The sequence below is a fragment of the Peromyscus leucopus genome, unplaced genomic scaffold (assembly GCF_004664715.2).
Source record: "Peromyscus leucopus breed LL Stock unplaced genomic scaffold, UCI_PerLeu_2.1 scaffold_238, whole genome shotgun sequence".
NCBI lineage: Eukaryota > Metazoa > Chordata > Mammalia > Rodentia > Cricetidae > Peromyscus > Peromyscus leucopus.
The window spans coordinates 16,608-23,993 of NW_023505111.1; the positions used below are offsets into that span (position 1 = coordinate 16,608).

The 7,386-nt window shown below is 50.0% G+C and overlaps 1 pseudogene; it reads right to left on the reverse strand.

Moving 5' to 3' along the window:
• LOC114693719 lies at nucleotides 1-101 on the reverse strand (annotated as a pseudogene).
• Between the last annotated feature and the right edge of the window lie 7,285 nt (nucleotides 102-7,386).

Sequence of the window (7,386 nt, forward strand, 5' to 3'; positions counted from 1 at the left end):
TTAAATATGGACGACTTCACACATGAGTGTCATCCTTGCATGAGGGCCACGCTCATCTACTCTGTATAGTTCTAATTTTAGACTATAGTGCTTATTGAAGTCCCCGCCAGTACCTTCCTGGTGGGGATTTCTTCCCAGAGTCCAGGGGAAGACGCTGCAAGCAGCTGGGATCTATGCTGAGGACTATCAAATGAATCTACATACATTGAGTTCTTTAGTCCATTCACTTTATTCTTCTAACTCAATTCTATCTACACAGATGTTTTTTCCTCCTGTTCTCATACTTAGCTCCTCTCTGTCCCTTCTTCTGCTGTTTCCTCATTGTTCTTTCTTAATTCTTTCCATCTTCGTTCTCCTCATATTCATTCTCCTTGAGTTTTGGCTTTATCCGCTGGAAGAGTTCTTGGCTCTTCCAGGTAATAGCTTTTGCCATTGTCGGGTGAATTCCCACTTCATATTTCTGCGGCTCGCAGCAGGTGCTGAAGTGAGCATTGTGATTATTTTATATTTATGTGTGTGTGTGTGTGCGCGCGTGCATGTGTGCATGTGCACACCCCATAGCACTCATGTGGAGGTCAGAGGACAACTTTCATAAGTCATTTCTCAACTCCCACCCTGTGTATTCTGGGGACAAAACTTGGTCATGAAGTTTGGCAGCACGTGTCTTCTTTCCCCACTGAGCTGTCTCGTTCTCCCACCCCACAATCCTTTTCTCTGTGGTACTGGGAATGCTTGGTAAGCACTTTCGCACCGCGCTGCATTCCCAGCCTTTCCTTGTCAAATGTTTGTTTTCATTCCAAGGACCTGAAAGGCAGGTGATTGTCAGGTGAGGTTCAGTAGCGATCCTGTTAGCCGGTTGTTCATTAATGTGATCCCTCGGGTAATTAACCTCTGACTAGCCAGCTCTTGGAGAGCTTCCCAGGCAGATGTTATGTTTATCCTGAGATGCTAGATCTGGCTCCTGGCTCTCGAACTTCCTGTCTCGGGAATCTTTAGGTAAATCACCCATTCTCCCCTATACTGTCCTCTCCTCACCTGGAGGACCATGGTGATGATCAAGTTGCCTTCTAGAAGTACTTGTGAGAATTTAAGGAGGCTATCCATATAAAATATTTAACACAGTGCCTACAATACTGCTAAAATTCAAGATATTGCCAGGAGTGTTGGAAGGCTGAAGCAGACAGGAGAATATCAAATTTCTGGCCAGCCTGGGCTACACAGTGAATTTAAGTCTAGCAACATAGAGAGATCCTGCCTCAAAACACACAACAAAGTAAACAGGAAATACTCACACTTAACTGGTTGTGTGTGTGTGTGTGTGTGTGTGTGTGTGTGTGTGTGTGTCTGTGCCTGTGCGAGCGTGCTCTCTTCAAATAGAGACAATGCCTCCACTTAACTCCCCTAAATGTTTCTCACTCGTTTTGTTTATTTGAGGCAGGGTCTCAAGTAGCCTAGTCCTACCTTGAACTCACTGTGCAGCTGAGGATGACCTGGAACTCTTGACCTTGCCTCCACCTCCTGAGGGCTGGGATTCTAGGCATGAGCTACGGTGGGAGCTTGAAGCAACCAGGGATTACACTCAGAGCTCTGTGTGTGCTAAGCAATCACCTACCAAGTGAGCTGTGTCCCCAGCCTTCTCCTGAAGTTTCTTGAACTTTGTTGTTTGGGAAAGAGCCAGAGCTTGGGGTTTCCTAGGGTGATGCTTAACAGGGTGTGGAAGAATTCAGACTCTCTCGTTTTCCTCTTGATCTGGAAGGGGCTCTACCCTGAGTCGTGCCCCTAATTCCTCACTGGGGAATTCTCTGCAGGCATTCTAATGCAGAACCAACCTCCAAATCCTTACTGGGTGATTCTAGGCACGTGTTCACTGCTGAGTCTTACCCCCAGCTCCTCATTTCATAGATTCTAGGCAAAGTGCTCTGCTTCTGAACCATGCCTGAGGTCTTACACATTTACTATAATCTAGGTCTGTTGGCAATGAATTTGAAAACTTGTCACTTCACAAGGCGTGAACGTTTAATTAAATTCTTAACCATTTTTACTGTATTGTGTGAGGCGGACACTCTAGCAATTACTAGGAATGCTCCCTAATGCTGCCAGTCCCATCCATATCCCAAGATATGCTTGGCTAGCTCTAGCATATCTGATCTGTTGGTGATCAAAAACGTCCACAGTCCACAAGGGGCTGAAGAGATGGCTCAATGGTTAAGAGGACCCAGTTTCAGTTTCCAGCACCCACATGGTGGCTCAAAACCATCCGTAACTCCAGTTTCAGGGGTACTGACACCCTTTTCTGATTTCCATTGGCACCAGGCACAAATGTACTGTACATATGCACATTGAGACAAACACAAAAACCTTCACCACAGTAAGACACTCATAGCTGGTCTACACAGTGATCCACTGCCCACTCTTCTTCCAGCCATGTTCCCACGCTGATTCCAAGGAAGTCTCACTTCCTGCTTTCAGGAGGAACTGGAAAGACTGAGGGATGGGCTGAGTGTTAACTCCCAAATGCTGAAATAGTCACTTTTAGGATCGATCCCCTTTCTGGATTGTCTGGAGACTAACAACTGCGTTACATCCCCAACATTGTGTGTGTGTGTGCTTTTTTTAACATTTATTTATTTAGTGTACACACACACACACACACACACACACACACACACACACACACACAGACGTTAGAGGACAGTTTGGTGGTATCATTCTCTCCTTCCACCATGTAGGTCCCTGAGATCAAATTCAGATCATAAGCTTGACTGTAAGCCCTTTACCCGATGACGCATCTCACTGGATCCATCTTTTCCTTAAACATTGATTTATTCTGGGTGTGAGAGGTGGGTGAGTGTGTGCACCATGAGCCACAGAGCGTGTGTGGAGAATGGAGGACAGCCCTCTGGAGCGGGTCCTTGCCTTTCCCCTTATCAAGGCTTCGCGTGTATTTGCCACTGTTCCGAGTACTCCAGACTAGCTGGCCCCCAAGCTCCCAGACAACTCTCCAGTCTCCTCTCCCATCTCGAGTCGAAGTGCCAAGGTTTCAGATGAGCCTCCCAGCTGACCTTCTCCATGAGTTCCAGGATCAAACTCAGGTTACCAGCCTTCCGTGGCTAGCTCTTTTACTTGCTGAGCTGGCTCTCTAGGTCATCGGCTCTCAACCTGTAGGTTTTGACCCCTTTGGAGGTCAAGCAACCCTTTCACAAGGGGTTGCCCAATGCCATCAGAAAACACAGATATTTACATTATGATGCATAGCAGTAGCAGAAATACAATTATGAAGTAGCAATGAAAATCATTTTATGGTTGGGGGGGTCACCATAGCATGAGGAACTCTATTAAAGGGTCGCAGCATCAGGAAGGTTGACAACCACAAGAGTCTAGGCCCTGTACTCAAACTCGTGATATTCCTGCCTCAGCTTCCCAAGCCCTGAGATCACAGGTATGTGCTAGCACAGGTAACTTAGCATTAAGCAGTTATCTTTCCACACCCAGACTGCCGGCCTTTTTTCTTTTCTTTTCTTTTTTTTTAATTGGAAATAGGGTTTCACATAACCCAGGCTGCCTTTGAGCTGGCTTGTGCAGCTCAGGATGGTCTCGAACTTCTGATCTTCCTGCCTCGATTTTCCCAATGCTGAGATTATAGGCCTGCACCACCACCACCAGCATACAAAGCCATACCTGATTTATCATGTGCCCCACTCCCATGCCCCCTGCTGTGAGACAGGGTCCCAACGTGTAGTCCTGGTTGGCCTGGAACTCACAGGGTAGACCAGGCTGACCGTGAACTGACAGAGATCCTCCTGTCTCTGCCTCCCAAGCGCTGAAATTTAAAGCATGTGCCGAAGGGCATGCTGTTGTGTCAGCTTTTTTGTTTTAGAAACAGGTTCATTTGCAGCCCAGGCCTCGAACTCCCAACAATCTTCCTGCCTCAAACTCCGGGGCGCTGCTGGGATGACATTCGGGTCTTCCCTCCTAGCACGGGTCTTAGGAGTCTGACATCCCCATACAGCCTACAGGCTAAATCGCTGAAAACCCTATACCTCCTCTGGCAGCTCATAGCTCAGCCAGAGGCGGCCCCGCCCACAGGCGCCACACCCACCTCTTCCAATTGGCTCTGCGCTGCCAGGAGGCGGGGACAAGGCCAAGGGGGAGCAGACGCCATCCCGGCCAGAAAAGGCCCGAAGAGACCAGAAGGTACCTGTGCACGGAGAGTCTGTTCCTCCAGGTCCCGGGGAGTGTGGGACAGAGGTACAAACAAGAGAGAACGCCGAGGACTGTGGCGCGCTTGCCGAGTGCTGCCCACGTCCCGCAAGCCGAGCGTGCTCCCCCAACTCTGAGCTGTCCCTGCCCCGCAGACCTCCAGAGCGAGGTCTGATCTTGTTTTCCAGATCCGTAGGACCGAAGCTCCAGGAGGAGGAGGAGGAACCGCCCAACATGGCATCGGAGGTGTGTAGGACTTCGGGGACCTTGCAGACGAGCGGGGAGGAGCTACTCGGGTTGACCCGTGCTTGGGGCCACCTCCTGCCAGACAGACCTGCACTGATAGAGAAATTACCCCAACCACCTTTCCAAAGCTCAGTTTAATGTGGACTCAGGGATGTTTCCATCATCATTTGCCCCGAGCGCCGCCAAGTGGCTCAGGTGGTGATTTCATTAATGACTGAGGGTTGGCCGCCACACGTGGCTGCCCCCCCTCCTTTTTGTTATTTTGTTTGTTTGCTTGTTTTTATGGTTTGTTGTTGTTGAGACCGGTTCCCCGTGTAGCCCTGGCTGCCCTGGAACTCGCTCTGTAGACCAAGCTGGCCTCGAACTCAGACCCACCTGCCTCTGCCTCTTGCTGGAATTAAAGGCGTGCGCCACCATGCTCAGCACTGTTTCCCTTTAAAAAATTTTTATGTGTATGGGTGTTTTGCCCACATGTATGTTTGTGCACCACATGGGTGGCTGCTTGCCTATGGAGGTCAGAAGAGGGCATGGGATTTACAGGAATGGGAGTTACAGATGGTCGTGAGCCACCATGTGGGTGCTGAGAACAAAATCTGGATCCTCTGGAAGAGAAGCCAGTACTCTCAATGGCTGAGCCCTCGTTCCGACCCCTGTTTTTCCTTCTTTGAGACAGCAGCTCACTTTAGCCCAGGCTGGACTGGAACTCACTGTCTGCCCAGACTGGCCTCAAATTTCTGGCAATTCTCCTGCCGCCGCCCACCGAGTGTTCAGATTGCAGGTGTGAACTACCACATCAAAACTTTTTCCATTTAACATTTTTTTATTTGTTTATTTTGTTCGTTTATCTATTTTTATGAGTGTGTACATGTGTGGGCATGGCACACATGTGGAGACCTGGGAACAACTTGTGGAAATAGATTCTCTTTCCGACAGGCTTGGCAGCAAGGGCCTTTACCTAATGAGCTACCTCACCTTTCTTATACCCACTTTTCACCCCCACACCCTCTTATCAGCCCCCACCCTGTAGGGTACCCCTTGTGCCATACATGTGTCCTTATGTGTAGGAAAAGTGAAGTCCCTAAATAGTACTTGAGCTCTGTCATATGGAAAGAGCCAGAAGGCAGGGACCTCTCTCTCTCTCTCTGACCCAAGTGACCCCCCCTAGGGTGTCCCTGTCCTCTCCTTTGAGCCAGGAATTCGGCTTCTCTTCCTATTTAGTGATAGGTGTGCAAGACACGGGTCCCTTCCACGGACTTGGTTGATTTAACTAGCAGGTGGAATAATGAGAGCCGTTGGGCTCCACTGGTAAGGTGTAGATCATGGAGTCGTCACTTTGAACTCTTAGGGGGAGGGGGGCGGCGGGGAAGCAGATGCCTGCGTGCCCAGTCCCACCTGATCTTCAGTAGCTGGCGAGTCACCCCCTTCCTCTCAGCTCATCTGAGCGAGTTAAGGTGGCCTGATTGACTTGGCTGCTGGGTCATGTGGAAGGTCAGGAACAAGGCCTGGACTTTGGAGCCAAACAGATGTGATTTGTACACCAGGATCAGCCTTGACCTCTTAGTTCCTTCGTGAAGTAGGGGTAATGGTGTCCACTTCATACAAGGATGTAATTGCAATGCCAGGTGTAAGCGGTGCACGCCTTTAAGCCCAGTACTCGGGAGGCAGAGGCAGGCAGATCTCTGAGTCTGAGGCTAGCCTAGTCTACAATCAAGTTCCAAGACAGCCAGGACTGCACAGAGAAACCCAGTCTCAAAACAAACAAACAAACAAAAAACAAAAACAACAAAGCAAAGCAAAAAAGCTATTAATCCTCCGGCCTCTAGCTCCCTAATGCTGGAGTTATGGGTGAGCAACACTCCACTCTGCTTACTCTGAGTAACCACTCTGGTAACTTCCCTTGTACATTTGAATTGGATTTTGCTCCTTCTACTCAACCCAACTCTGTGTCCCTTTCCCCTTGCCCCAGACTCCTAGCCTGGAGCAATGTCCTCTCCAACTGCATTGGTCCTTACCCATGGACTGACCAGTGGGAGACACTTCGCTCTGACCTCCCAAGGTCATTTCAAATGTTTCCCAGAGCTAAATGTGGTGGCTCATACTTGTATCCCCAGCCCTCAGGAGGCTGAAGCAGAAGGATCACCAATTTGAGGCCAGCTTTAACTTCGTAATGAGTTCTAGGTCAGCGTGGCTGGGGTCGTGAGCTCAGCGGTAGATTGCCTGCTTAGCATCTCAATAGAAAGGGGCCTGGTACAACTCAGTAGCACAACACCTGTGTTTCGCACACAAGGCCCTAGGCTCAATCCCAAAATGGAGGGGGTCTAGGGGCATGTGTGCCTGGAAGCCTGCTGGTGGGGTTTGGAGCTCACTTTGCCCCCCTCACAGTGGTCTGGACTGCAGATGACCTCAGCTTGCCTCAAGCCATTCTGTGGGTTGGTACTAATTGTTCTGGCCGCTGTCCTGCTTGTTAAGGAGTTGTTATTACCAACAAACCAGGCACAGAGGCCAGAAATCTGGAATGGAAAGCAGTGGCGGGATCCCTCCTGGGCCTTCCCCAACAGGCGCCTGACTCACTCCCTATTCTGGCTGGCTGGCCCCGACCCACAAGCCCCAGGGGTCCAGAGGGCGCTTTGAAGGAGATCCAGCTTTTGTTGAGGCAGCTAAGGGTCAGAAGCAGAACCTCTCACAAAGCTGGGGGTGATGGTGGAGGCTGCCTCTGTGGGTCACACACACACACACACACACACACACACACACACACACAGAGTCCTTTGACTGTTGAGCACTGGAGGAGGGTCAGCTCATGTAGCCTGGGGCCAGAGCACAGACTACCTCCCAGGGTACTCCCAGCACCAGACCCAGGAGCACAGATAGTAAAGCAAGCCCCAGGGCTCGGGAAGTGGCTTGGCTGATAAAATGTTTGCTGTGTAAGCCTAAGGACCT